Source organism: Esox lucius, chromosome 24 (genome assembly GCF_011004845.1).
Source record: "Esox lucius isolate fEsoLuc1 chromosome 24, fEsoLuc1.pri, whole genome shotgun sequence".
In the NCBI taxonomy this organism is placed as follows: Eukaryota; Metazoa; Chordata; class Actinopteri; order Esociformes; family Esocidae; genus Esox; species Esox lucius.
Genome location: NC_047592.1, coordinates 21798617 through 21812315, shown reverse-complemented (window position 1 = coordinate 21812315; position 13699 = coordinate 21798617). Strand labels below are relative to the sequence as shown.

Genomic DNA, 13699 nt, shown 5'->3' with positions numbered 1-13699 from the left:
TGCCTGACTGACTACCCCTTGTTAAATAACGTAGTGGTTAGAGAAGCGGACATGCAAACTATAGGTCCTCCGTTTGATTGTCCTCACAGTCAAAACAGAGCATCCATTATGAATTATTCCGTATAGACGAAAACCTTACTGGCTATAACCTTTAGTACCTAAATTATAGTAAGCCTGAAATAAAACAGTTTACAGTTATATTGCGACTGTTTCTGGTGGATTTTCAAAGTACGCATCCGTGCATGCGTTTTGGGTCAGGATTGGCAAACACGTAGCTGTCTACAACATTTAGTAGTTTTGTTATAGTAAGCCTTAACTAAAACTGTATACGGTTATATTGCGACTGTTTCTGGCATGGAAAAGTTGATCTTCAGTCTCACTAACAATTGCTCAATTCTTATGACTGTTCCTGGGAAGTTAGTAAATACTAGTAAGGCTATTACTGGCTAATAAGCTGTTATAACGGCCAGTGGCAAAAGCCATACAGTTCATAGATGCTTTTTGTGGTGGAGATAAACTGAATAAGAAACATTAGTAGATTCCACGTATCTCTCGTCTTTTAACCTGATGAAAAAGTTAGTTCATGTCACCTTTATTGATAGTTATTGTATCAATGTCATTCACGAATGAAAGAAAATGTGCAATGTTATGCCATGAAATGAAATAGCTTTGGCAGTGTAAAGTTCAGACTCGCTAGCAAATGCTCAATTCTTATGACTATTCCAGTAATTTAGTAGATACTGGCAAAGCTTATTACTGACTAATACACAATTAAAATGACCAGTGGCAAATGCCATACCGTGCATAGACTCTATTTGTGGTGGAGGTAAACCTAATAAGAAACGTTAGTCAGTTTAACTGTATCAGTGTCATTCTCGAATGGCCAATTAGCACAATGGTCTAACCAAATATTCAAACTTAGCGTGATGTTATTTCCTATAAAAAAATTATAATGTCAAGAGGCTATACTGACACCCAGCTAATGTACAGCTCTGTGGCGTAGTGGTTAATAACACAGTTTGAATCTCGAAAGAGCAACATTTTCTATTGCGGGTCGGCTGAACTAGGCTTTCCAGTTTCTTGTTCCATAATGTGGATATAACCGTAACCCAAAATTACCGTGTTGATCTGGAATATCCTTTTTGTGACGACATCTCAGTACATGTGTCTAATGAAATGATTGTCAACCTTCCTTGACTGTGTACAGATTGTCTGACATTCTGCAGAACTGTGTACTTCTTCCAATTCCCGACCTGAATGCCTTGCCTTGGCTAAAGGGATTTTCCACAATATTCTGTCTGTTATTTCTTATATCCATGATATAAGGCAGTGTCTTAACACATGCTTCACAAGAAAGCTGGAGAACTGGAAGGCAGCCAATTACTTTTGCCTATAACTCTTCAAACACTTGGCTTTTTCAAGCTGACATGAACAGTTAACTTTTACTGCTGTTTACAGAGTAGTGGAAATAATAAACACATGGTGTTATGAATACGGTTTCCCTTATCCTGTTTGCCTTTGTGTCAGCATTCTTCCACAGCTCAGGTGAGACGGAGAAGTGGGTTTATCTAACTCAGGAGTGTCTTGCAGGTAGAGATCCTGTTTCCTGGAAGTCAGGCAAGGTAAGGTAAGTGGTACGTTTCCTGAACGATGTTTAGACCTCAGTATTATTGAGTCTGCTTTAAAAAAATTAGCTTTTTCACATAGGCACATTTTTTATAGTCCCATTATAGTTTTTTCACTTCACCTGAACCGCCAAGCCTTTCAGATGAACATTAACAACCAGAGCATTATGTTGACATGACACAAACTCATTTTTATCATATCTTTTCATTATTATTATACTACTGTACATACAAATATTTGACAGTTAAAGTATGACATTTGAGTTTGGATGTTACCATATTCCAGCGAAAAAAAACATGGGAAAAACCCAATGTCCTATCCAGAAGGAGATTGGTTATTCTGTCCTAGCAGTTGTGTCCTAAAAATGCTTAGGCAGATAGCAGACAAAGCAATGAATGAATGAATGAATTGTTGGTGTGACGTCTTCTTAAGATGGAGATTTATTGAAGAGTGCACTCCACGCATTGTTTTCTTTTGTGAAACTAAGGAATACAAACAAAAATATAATTACCAAATAGCCCTTTCACATGTTCGTACACACACATATTAGCCTGTGCATATACACACGCAGCGAACGCTAGCATACACGAGGAAAAAGAATGAGTAACTCATTTACGGTAACTCATTGCATGATCATGTATACGATACTACCACAATAACATATAATTCTTATTATTTATGCAATTCCCATGGCAATGAGCAAGGTACGCAGCACCGATTCCCCAACGAGGAACACAGAATCAAACAGGTGAAGGCAGGGGTGGTGGGTGGACATGCACCCGCGTGTTAGTACAAACTCAACACCCACTAAGTGAGACTGATGTTTATGTAGACAGTTTACAATCTGACATCTGATAAGAGAGATCCTGCATCAGTTGAGGTATAGCTGAACAATTACCACTCGGGTTTCCTGGCTGAATTGGCTATGCTAAAAAAATATATGTGGGCACTGTGCACCAATGTATTTTTGGTCTATTACATATTCCTTTTGTTTGTGTTTTGTAACTGAATCATCAACATCATAATTTTCTTCTGCATATCCGGGGCTGGCTCGCGGGGGCAGCAGTCTAAGCAGAGATGCCCAGACTTCCCTCTCCTTAGACACTTCCTCCAGCTCTTCCGGGGGGACACCGAGGCGTTCCCAGGCCAGCCGGGAGACATAGTCCCTCCAGCATGTCCTAGGTCTTCCTCGGGGTCTCCTCCTGGTGGGACGGGCCCAGAACACCTTCCCAGGAAGGCGTTCCGGAGGCATCCGAAACAGTTGCCCAAACCACCTCAGCTGACCCCTCTCGATGTGGAGGAGCAGTGGGTCAACTCTGAGCTCCTCCCGGGTGACCGAGCTTTTCACCCTATCTCTAAGGGATTGCCCAGCCTATCTCTAAAGCTCATTTCGGCCGCCTTTATCCGGGATCTTGTCCTTTCGGTCATGACCCAAAGCTCATGACCATAAGGTGAGAGTAGGAACGTAGATTGACCGGTAAATCAAGAGCTTCGCATTGCGGCTCAGCTCTTTCTTCACCACGACAGACTGATACATCGACCACATTACTGCAGAAGCTGCACCAGTCCGTCTGTCAATCTACCGTTCTATCCTTCACCCAATCGTGACCAGGACCTCTAGATACTTAAACTCCTCCACTTGAGGCAACCTGAAGTGGGCAAGCCACCCTCTTCCGACTGAGGACCATGGCCTCGGATTTGGAGGTACTGATTCTCATCCCCACCGCTTCACACTCGGCTGCAAACCGTCCCAGTGCATGCTGAAGTTTCTGGTATGAAGGGGCCAACACGACAACATCATCCGCAAAGAGCAGAGACAAAATCGTGTGGTCCCCAAACCTGACACCCTCCGGCCCCTGGCTGCGCCTAGAAATTCTGTCTATAAAAATTACGAACAGAACCGGCGACAAAGGGCAGCCTTGCCGGAGTCCAACATGCACTGGGAACAAGTCTGACTTACTGCCGGCAATGCGGACCAAGCTCCTGCTTCGGTTGTACAGGGACCTGACAGCCCTTAGCAAAGGACCCAGGACCCCATATTCCCGAAGCACTCTCCACAGGATGCCGCGAGGGACACAGTTGAATGCCTTCTCCAAATCCACAAAACACATGTAGATTGGTTGGGCAAACTCCCATGAACCCTCCAGCACCCCGTAGAGGGTATAGAGCTGGTCCAGTGTTCCACGGCCCCGGACGAATCTGAGGTTCCTCCTGAATCAGAGGTTCTACTATCGGCCATATTCTCCTCTCCAGTACCCTGGCATAGACTTTCCCTAGGAGGCTGAGAAGTGTAATCCCCCTGTAGTTGGAACACACCCTCCGGTCCCCCTTCTTAAAAAGAGGGACCACCACCCCGGTCTGCCATCCCAGAGGCACTGTCCCAGACCGCCACGCAATGTTGCACAGGCGTGTCAACCAAGACAGCCCCACAACATCCAGAGACTTGAGGTACTCAGGGCGGATCTCATCCACCCCCGGTGCCTTGCCACCGAGGAGTTTCTTGACCACCTCTGTGACTTCAGTCCGGGTGATGGACGAGTCCACCTCTGAGCCTTATCCTCTGCTTCCTCAATGGAAGACGTGACGGCGGGATTGAGGAGATCCTTGAAGTACTCCTTCCACCACCCGACGACATCCCCAGTTGAGGTCAACAACTGTAAACAGCATTGGTAGGGCACTGTTTCCCTCTCCTGAGGCGCCGGACGGTTTGCCAGAATCTCTTCGAGGCCAGCCGATAGTCCTTCTCCATAGCCTCACTGAACTCAACCCAGGCCCGAGTTTTTGCCTCCACAACCACCCGGGCTGCAGTCCGCTTGGCCTGCCGGTACCCGTCAGCTGCCTCAGGAGTCCCACAAGCCAACCAGGCTTGATAGGACTCCTTCTTCAGCTTGACGGCATCCCTTACTTCCGGTGTCCACCACCGGGTTCGGGGATTGCTGCCTCGACAGGCACCGGAGACCTTACGGCCACAGCTCTGAGCGGCCGCTTCGACAATGGCGGTGGAGAACATGGTCCACTCAATATCACCAGCCTCCCTTGGGATCCAGTCGAAGCTCTGCCATAGGTGGGAGTTAAAGATCTCTCTGACAGGAGACTCAGCCAGACATTCCCATCAGACCCTTACAGTACGCTTGGGCCTGCCGAGTCTGTCCAGCTTCCTCCCTCGCCATCAGATCCAACTCACTACCAGGTGGTGATCAGTTGACAGCTCCGCCCCTCTCTTCACCCGAGTGTCCAAGACATATGGCCGCAGGTCATATTAAACGACAACAAAGTCGAGGTAACTGAATCATCAGAGTATAAAAGGCATATGACCAGATCAAAGATGTTGGAATTTTAATCTTGCCCTTAGGTTCATTTAGTGCATAATCAATATTTATTCTTTACTTTTACTTTATGAGGAACTTTCTAAAGTGTGCTCTTTAGGACTTTGGAACTGATGTTCTTGCTATCTGTAAAAAACACTTCATCTGATGAACACTGTGGCAATATCTCTAAAAGACTTCGCTGAGGGGTTGGAGACGCTGAGTGTGAGTGGCTCATTTGACACAAGAAGTGACAATTCCACTGCTGAAATCGTTCCAGAGCTGGAGCATGAGTTGGGAGGGGTTTAGGGGCCAATCCAGAGCTCATCCGATTGGTCCAAGTGGCCAACAACGGCAAGGTTGCAGCCCAAACTGTCAGGGTGATGCGTTTGGCAGAAGTGGCAACTGGAATATTCACAGTTCTTTTATAGCAGTTGATGCGTTCTTCATCGCCATTAAAATATGTCAAAACAAGGAATAAAGATAAAAAATAAAAAAGCATGGGCAATGTGACATTCAAACCACGACAGGCTTACAGTTTTCAGCCAATCTCAAACTCATGCACAATCCGCTATAATTTGCAGGCTGTAGATACCAACATTTCTGAGTAGATCACTGCTCCCAAGACAGCTCTGCCACTGCACTTTTAGCTTTAACCTTACCAACACAATTAGCTTTATCATTTTACGTTACCTACATAATAAGAGCTGTTAAACATTATATTTTAATTTACATGTGGCATAACGTGATATAACAGGTGGTTCCAACCTTGTAGAATACACTAATCAGCCATAACATTATGACCACTGACAGGTGAAGTGAATAACACAGATATTCTCGTTATCATGGCACCTGTCAGTGAGTGGGATATATTAAGCAGCAAGTGAACATTTTGTCCTCAAAGTTGATGTGTTAGAAGCAGGAAAAATGGGCAAGTGGACGGATCTAAGCAACATTGGCAAGGGCCAAATTGTAAGGACTAGACGACTGGGTCAGAGCATCTCCAAAACTGCAGTTCTTGTGGGGTTTTCCCGGTCTGCAGTGGTCAGTACCTATTAAAAAATGTCCAAGGAAGCGGTGAACTGGTGAAAGGGTCATGGGGGGCAAAGTCTCATTGATGCACGTGGGGAGGGAAGGCTGGCCCGTGTGGTCCGATCCAACAGACAAGCTACTTAGCTCAAATTGCTGAAAACGTTAATGCTGGTACTGATAGAAAGGTGTCTAGTTTTTCTCTTATGGGGCTGCGTAGCTGCAGATCTGTCAGGGTGCCGTGCTGACCCCTGTCCACTGCTGAAAGCGCCTACAATGGGCATGTGAGCATCAGAACCGGACCACGGAGCAATGGAAGAAGGTGGTCTGGTCTGATGAATCACATATTCTTTCACATCTCGTGGATGGCTGGGTGCGTGTGCGTCGCTTACCTGAGGACATTTCAAGAACTTTCAATGTTTCTTCAAGTGCAGTTGCAAAAACCATAAAGCACTACGATGAACCTGGCTCTCATGAGGACCGCTACCGGAAAGGAAGACCCAGAGTTTCCTCTGCTGTGGAGGATCAGTTCATTACAGTTACCAGCCGCAGAAATTAACTAACATCATCAATTAACTGTACCTTAAATTAAATAATAAATGCTTAATAGAGTTCAAAGAAGATACCTATTGGTTGAATAAGTATTCACTGTGGCTCAATATTTGGCATGGGTATGAATACTTTTGGGCTTAACTATATGTATACTGATGGTAAAACATATATTAATACTCCCTACAGGGTCCTTCGTCTCCATCTCTCTGTCCAGACTGCTGTGTGGTCTACTGGTGGTGTCTCAATTTCTACTGGTGTCCTTCATTCATACTCATGGTGAAATACTGCAGGACTGTAGGTGAGGACATTCTTACAGGGGATCTACAAACAGTTACACATTTTCCTTCTTTGTGTCATGTTGTATCACTGTTAAATTAATGTTGAATCAAGTGGTGAATAGTGTAAATGTGACAACTGCCTCCGGAAAACTACCTCCTTTGTATTCATCCTAATGCATTACATTTTAGACCTACATTTTTTTTTACTGTAAATGAAATATTCCACTATGCTCCTATAGGTTTGTTGTCAACAGACGAGTTACAGTGTGATTATGCCAACGAACAGACTGAATTGTCTTTGTGATCATTACAGTATGAACTCACTGTGAGCTGTACAACCGTTTTTATTATATTATGTCACTGTTGATTTTATATTACAGTGCATACCATAATATCATTGGATGGACTTTTTGTTTTGGATACATTTATGCATTTTGCTTTTTTAATAATATGCAAATACTATACATTACTGTTTTGTTTTTAGATTTTCTGCAATATTTAGACTAAATATATGTTCATAAATGATACACTCACTACAGAAACTTTAAATTAGTTAAAACCTATATATTATTTATTCAATTGAAATCACCCATATATATATATATATATATTTTATTTCAACACAGTATATGCTTGTGCCATTCAAAATCTCCACAGAGCCCAAGCCCCGCCCACCAGCCCACAGTGCCCCATGCAGCCAGAACCTTCTGAAATGTTGCCTGTATCCTCTTTGCCAATTTATGTTAGCTCCATCACAAATACTGTACAGATATGAGAAATACAGCAATATTTACATTAATTAATAAATGTTTTGATGCGCATTGTAAGCTGTTTACATGGAAACTTTGTTACCCAGTTATAGCTTTAAAACTCTAAGACAAATTGAAATAACTAACAATACAATAATCAATTAATCTCTAGTTTCCAGTTTCAAGGTTTATTTGTCTAATGCACTGAACAACACAGCATCATCCTGCACAATTACATTTTTGTGACATGGCACCCAACACCTATGTAGTGAGAGTTAAGAAGAACAATATATAAGCAAAAAATATAGCTAGACCAAAGATTATAATAAAGCAGCAATATACGTAACACTGTACACTAGCATCAATCTGGTTAGTGTTATTGAACATTATAGATATGGCAAGTATGGCAGTAATATACTGTACATAACAATGTAAACAAGCAGCAATTGGTAGAATTGTTGAATATTATAGATACATAAGCTTATGAATGGTGGAATAGTGCACTACAACTACGTAGTAAGAATTAAGAAGAAAAAATATAAACACAGCAAAAATATAGCAATAAGATAAAGCAATAAAATACATAACACTGTATACTAGCAGCAGTTTAGAAAGAGTACTGTAAACTAGCTGTTATGGGTAGGCTCTGTTTTCCCGGTCCCAGCCTGTTTTCCTCTTCCCCTTTTCCTTGTGTTGACTGTGTTTGTCTCCACCTGCTGAGCATGGGTCGCTCTCACAGAGGATCCAGGCCAAGGGGCTCTGTTTCCAGCCAGCTGCAGTTCTTTTTCCGTAATCAACCAGCAGATATCAACCTGGGCTGTTCACCTCTTCAGCGCCAGCACCTCTTCAACATTACCCGTGGTAACTTGGCTCTGCAAACCCTTAGTTATTCCGCTCCTAGTCCCTATGCGTTCTAGCCAGCTTTATTTCTGTGTGCCCTTGTTAACCTGCATCTCCTCACTCCAGATTCCGCTCTGACATTGCTGCCTGCTCACCTTGCCACTCAGCTTCCATTGCTGCCTGCTCACCTGTTGCCTGCCCACCTCGCCACCCAGCTCTTCTTGCTGCCCGCACACTCCGCCGCTCAGCTCTCAGCACGGCCTGCCTCGCCATACAACTCTCCTCACCGCTCGCCTCCTGGAGCCACTCAACCCTGAACAATTCCTCTCTGTTTAATTCCGGTTGTGTGAATAAACACTTTATTTGCCTCCCCGAGTCTGTCTCTGTCTGAGCATCTGAGTCACGAACTAGAGCCTAACACTAGCATCAATACTGGTGGTGGTATTGAGATTATAGAAATGGCAAGTATGGCAGTAATACACATAACAATGTAAACTAGCATCACTTTTTGAAAGAATAGGATGGGGAGTATGAACAGTATGGTAGAAGTATTGAGCACTATAGATACATATAGAATTCTATGTTTATTTACATATTCAATGATTCTTCATTATTTATTATAGACGTATACCTATGTAATGAATTAATCTAAAACAGGTCGAAATCTAGTTCCTTCAATCTAAGTAATATGCTTATGAATGGTACATGCAAAGGAATATTTAAATTCCCATTAAAGGTACCAGAATGGACATTAGAGGATCTGGAAAGTTTATGTGTGATCAGTATGATCATGGATCAGTGATACTTGTTGAGGAGCCTTATAGCCTGAGGGAAAAAAAAAAGTTTGCGAGTCTGGAAGTGTGTGCTCTGATGCTCCGTTAGCGTCTACCAGACAGCAGCAGTGTGAACAGATTATAGCCTGGGTGGCTGAGATCTTTGATGATGTTCCGTGCTTTCCTCAGGCATTGTGTAGGGTAGATTCCTTGCACGGAGGGGAAATGGCAGCTGATGATGTGCTCCGCTAAATTCACCACCCTCTGGAGGGACTTGTGGTCTGCAGCAGACCAGCTGCCGTACCAGACAATAATGCAGCCTGTGAGGATGCTTTATTTAAAAGGTGCTCCTGTAGAAGTTGGTGAGAGTTTTTACAGACATGCCACATTTCTTGAGTCTCCTCAGAAAGTCGAGTAATTTTTGGGCAGTTTTCACTGCCGAGTTCACTTGTCTGGGCCAAGTGATGTCATCTTTGATGAACACACTGAGAAACTTGAACTCGGAGACTCTCCCTTTCAGCTCCATCGATGTGCATGGGGCCATGACCCCCCTCTGCCGCTTCCTGGAGTCTACGATCATCTCCTTAGTCTTATAGATGTTGAGAGAGAGGTTGTTGTCCTGGCAACATGTAGCCAGGTTCTCTACCACCTCTCTGTAAGCGGTCTCATCGTTGTTGGAGATGAGACCCAGGATGGTCGTCTGCAAATTTAAGGATGGTGTTGAAGCTGTGTTAGGCCACGTAGTAATGTGTGAACAGGGAGTACAGAAGGTGATTGAGGACACAGACCTGGGGGGCTCCAGTGCTCAGGGTCAGTGTAGAGGAGGTGAGGTTGCACATTCACACCGCCTGCCTGTCAGGAAGTCCAGGATCCAATTGCAGAGGGGTTTGTTAAGTCCCAGGGTCCTGAGCTCTATGTATTGTATTGTATCTAACTGAAATTTTAACTAAATATAAATCTCATAATATCTGACTAAAGTTAACCACTAAACAAGTTAACCACCAAAGCCCTGAAAGGAGTTATAGCTTATGGGGATCTCTTTAAGCCAAATTATACTGTATGTCTTGCGATATCTTGTTAGCTGTTTAGCAAAAACTGGTTAATGTCATTGCTTCGTTCTATTCGCCTGTTTGTGTCCATTGACATTCACTTAGTCATTCACAGTAACCATTACATATGGCCTAAAGAGTAGAAAACATCATAACAATCAGATATGAATTAAAGAGTGTCTGATTGTGCGTGTGAATGCACATGCAACTGTGTATGTTTGTATGTGTAATGGGAGGGGAAGAGATAGCAGAAACTGTGAATTTCCTTTGTGGGCACCAGTAGCCAATTTAGGAAGGTCTGAAAGAAGGCTGTAGTTGAATCTGCCTAAAATCTGTGGTGTGAAACCATAATCTGAGATCTCATTTCTCTATTTTCATTCCATTTGTTGTTATAAGGAAGCAATCACTTTCAGTGTCACCAGTCAGGGGAGAATCTTTTTAGTAAGAGTCCAAGATGTTTATCTTCCATAGTTCTTACATATTCTTCAATAATTATGAAGTCAACCCAGGCTTGTATGCCAATACACATAGGAGGCGGTCAGTGGTCATAGCCAATCATTACACAGTCATTATCCTCCAGCACATGCTTGCAATACGGTACCTCATATAGCACAAGATAAAGTACCACTCCTCTAACAAGAGAATAGAACTAAAATACATGTGTATCATCAGGTAAAGACAAGCTTCCTCACTATGGTATGTTCCAACCTACGGTCCATGGGTCTATTCATAGAGTCTATGACAGTCGCATGGAAAACTCCTATCAGGAAGTATGGACAGGATGTGTGGGTAGGGCGTGTGGGGCTCATCAATAACAGGCCCAGCACCACATCCCATCTATTGTCCTTTGCTCAGAGTTAGTCAGCACCTAATGTGTTGGGTACTTTCACTGTTAAATGAAACTAGAAGTCAGGATGCAGTTTTGCACATAAAATTCATGCAGATTATTTTTATTTCCCTAATTAAAAAACCCTAACCACTAAAAACTCTGCTGGAACAATGATAACCAGGGGGAAAACAAATTGATAGAAAGGGGTCCCAGTCAGTATAGCATAAACACTGCAGGGAAAGTGGGGGTTTGGGGGAGGTTACACCGCAATCTACATGCAATCAAATGTATTTAAAAAGCCCATTTTACATCAGCAGTTGTCACAAAGTGCATTTACCAAACACCCAGCCTGAAACTCAGAGGAGCAAACAACAACAGTGTTGAATTTCAGTGGCTAGTTAAAACTCCCTAAGGTGGCCGAAATTTGGGAAGGAACCTTGAGAGGAACCAGGCCCAGAGGGGTGACCAGTCATCTTCTGACTGTGCCAGGTGAACATTAAGAGTACAAGTTATATTAATTAAACGTAGGCTGACTCCAGAGTCTACTGAATCTACTCCTGTTCCGAAGGATAGGGATAAAACCCGGGGGGTGGGGGGCAGCAGAGTGGCAGCTGGAATCGTCAGGCATCGTCTTGATCTGCAACACAACCTGGAGGACTTTGGACTGGGACAGCAATGAGCCTTTCAAGCCTGGTACTCCAGAGGTGTAGGCCTAGACCTGATGTCCTCCTAAATTTAAACGGAACAGGAGACAGGGAACCTTTAGAAAGTACATTCCTTAGATCTACAAGGACTTACAGTGGTGAGGGAGAACTGACCCTACTCCCCCCAGCACAATAATATGGCAGTGTAAAACCTTGACCTACACAAACACACTAACCTTGATGCACACACCAAGTGGTCCCTAACCTCACACACCACCACCACCACCATACAAGGCCAACAAGTGTCAATCATGGGAAGCCTGAAATCTGCAGCAATGCGGCGTGGCATGGAGTCAATCAGTCTGTGGCACTGCTCAGGTGTTATGAGAGCCCAGGTTGCTCTGATAGTGGCCTTCAGCTCTTCTGCATTGTTGGTTCTGGCGTAACGCATCTTCCTCTTCACAATACCCCATAGATTTTCTAAAGGGTTAAGGTCAGGCGAGTTTGCTGGCCAATTAAGAACAGGGATACCATGGTCCTTAAACCAGGTACTGGTAGCTTTGGCACTGTGTGCAGGTGCCAAGTCCTGTTGGAAAATGAAATGCGCATCCCCATGAAGTTGGTCAGCAGCAGGAAGCATGAAGTGCTCTAAAACTTCCTGGTAGACGGCTGCGTTGACCTTGGACCTCAGAAAACACAGTGGACCAACACCAGCAGATGACATGGCACCCCAAACCATTACTGACTGTGGAAAATGTACACTGGACTTCAAGCAACATGGATTCTGTGCCTCACCTTTCTTCCTCCAGGCTCTGGGACCTTGATTTCCAAAGGAAATGCAAAATTTGCTTTCATCAGAGAATATAACCCAGCAGCAGTCCTGTCCTTTTTGTCTTTAGCCCAGGCGAGACGCTTCTGACGCTGCATCTTGTTCAAGAGTGGCTTGACACAAGGAATGCGACAGCTGAAACCCATGTCTTGCATGTTTGTGCGTGGTGGTTCTTGAAGCACTGACTCCAGCTGCAGTCCACTCTTTGTGAATCTCCCCCACATTTTTTATTGGGTTTGGTTTCACAATCCTCTCCAGGGTGCGGTTATCCCTATTGCTTGTACACTTTTTTCTACCACATCTTTTCTTTCCCTTCGCCTCTCTATTAATGTGCTTGGACACAGAGCTCTGTGAACAGCTAGCCTCTTTAGCTATGACCTTTTGTATCCTACCCTCCTTGTGCAAGGTTTCAATGGTCGTCTTTTGGACAGCTGTCAAGTCAGCAGTCTTCCCCATGATTGTGTTGAACTAGACTGAGAGACCATTTAAAGGCCTTTGCAGGTATTTTGGGTTAATTAGCTAATTAGAGTGTTGCACCAGGTGTCTTCAATATTGAACCTTTTCACAATTTTCTGAGATACTGAATTTGGGGTTTTCATTAGTCGTCAGTTATAATCATCAAAATGTAAAGAAATTAACACATGAAATATGTCAGTCTGTGTGGAATAAATGTATACATTATACAAGTTTCACTTTTTTAATGGAATTACTGAAATAAATAAACTTTCTGATGATATTCAAATTTTATGACCAGCACCTGTAGTCACATAGATTCCTAACGATACAAATATATAAATTTAAGTAAATAGTAATCAGCGCTGAAACTGCAAATAAAAATATCACACTAAGCTTGGTGGTTACAAGAATTCTTTAACAACCCTGTAATTCATTGTTCCCAATGTACCATTCATAGTACCAGTCCAAACAGTTTATACCGTATCTGTAGAAACTCGGGTCACTGTGTATAGGTGCACAACAGCTCTCCTATAAAAAACAACCAAATATAACAATCATTAGACCATATCCATAAAACAGTTGTGTCTTTAACCCAGCCTGATACCTGGTGTTTGGGCCTTCAACAAGCCCAAGCAAAGAGGAAGATTTTACCTTGGCTTCCTGTTTTATAACTTTGTGCCATAAGTGGCCCCTGGTGTTCACCTGGGTCTTAAGGTCCACCCAGCTACATAATGATCCAT

General features: G+C 43.4%; 1 protein-coding gene across 1 annotated transcript in view; it reads right to left on the bottom strand.

Moving 5' to 3' along the window:
• Nucleotides 1–13699, bottom strand: part of LOC105010062 (serine/threonine-protein kinase Nek4-like) — a 717288-nt gene that overhangs the window by 71463 nt on the left and 632126 nt on the right. The gene's annotated exons all lie outside the window — the stretch shown is intronic.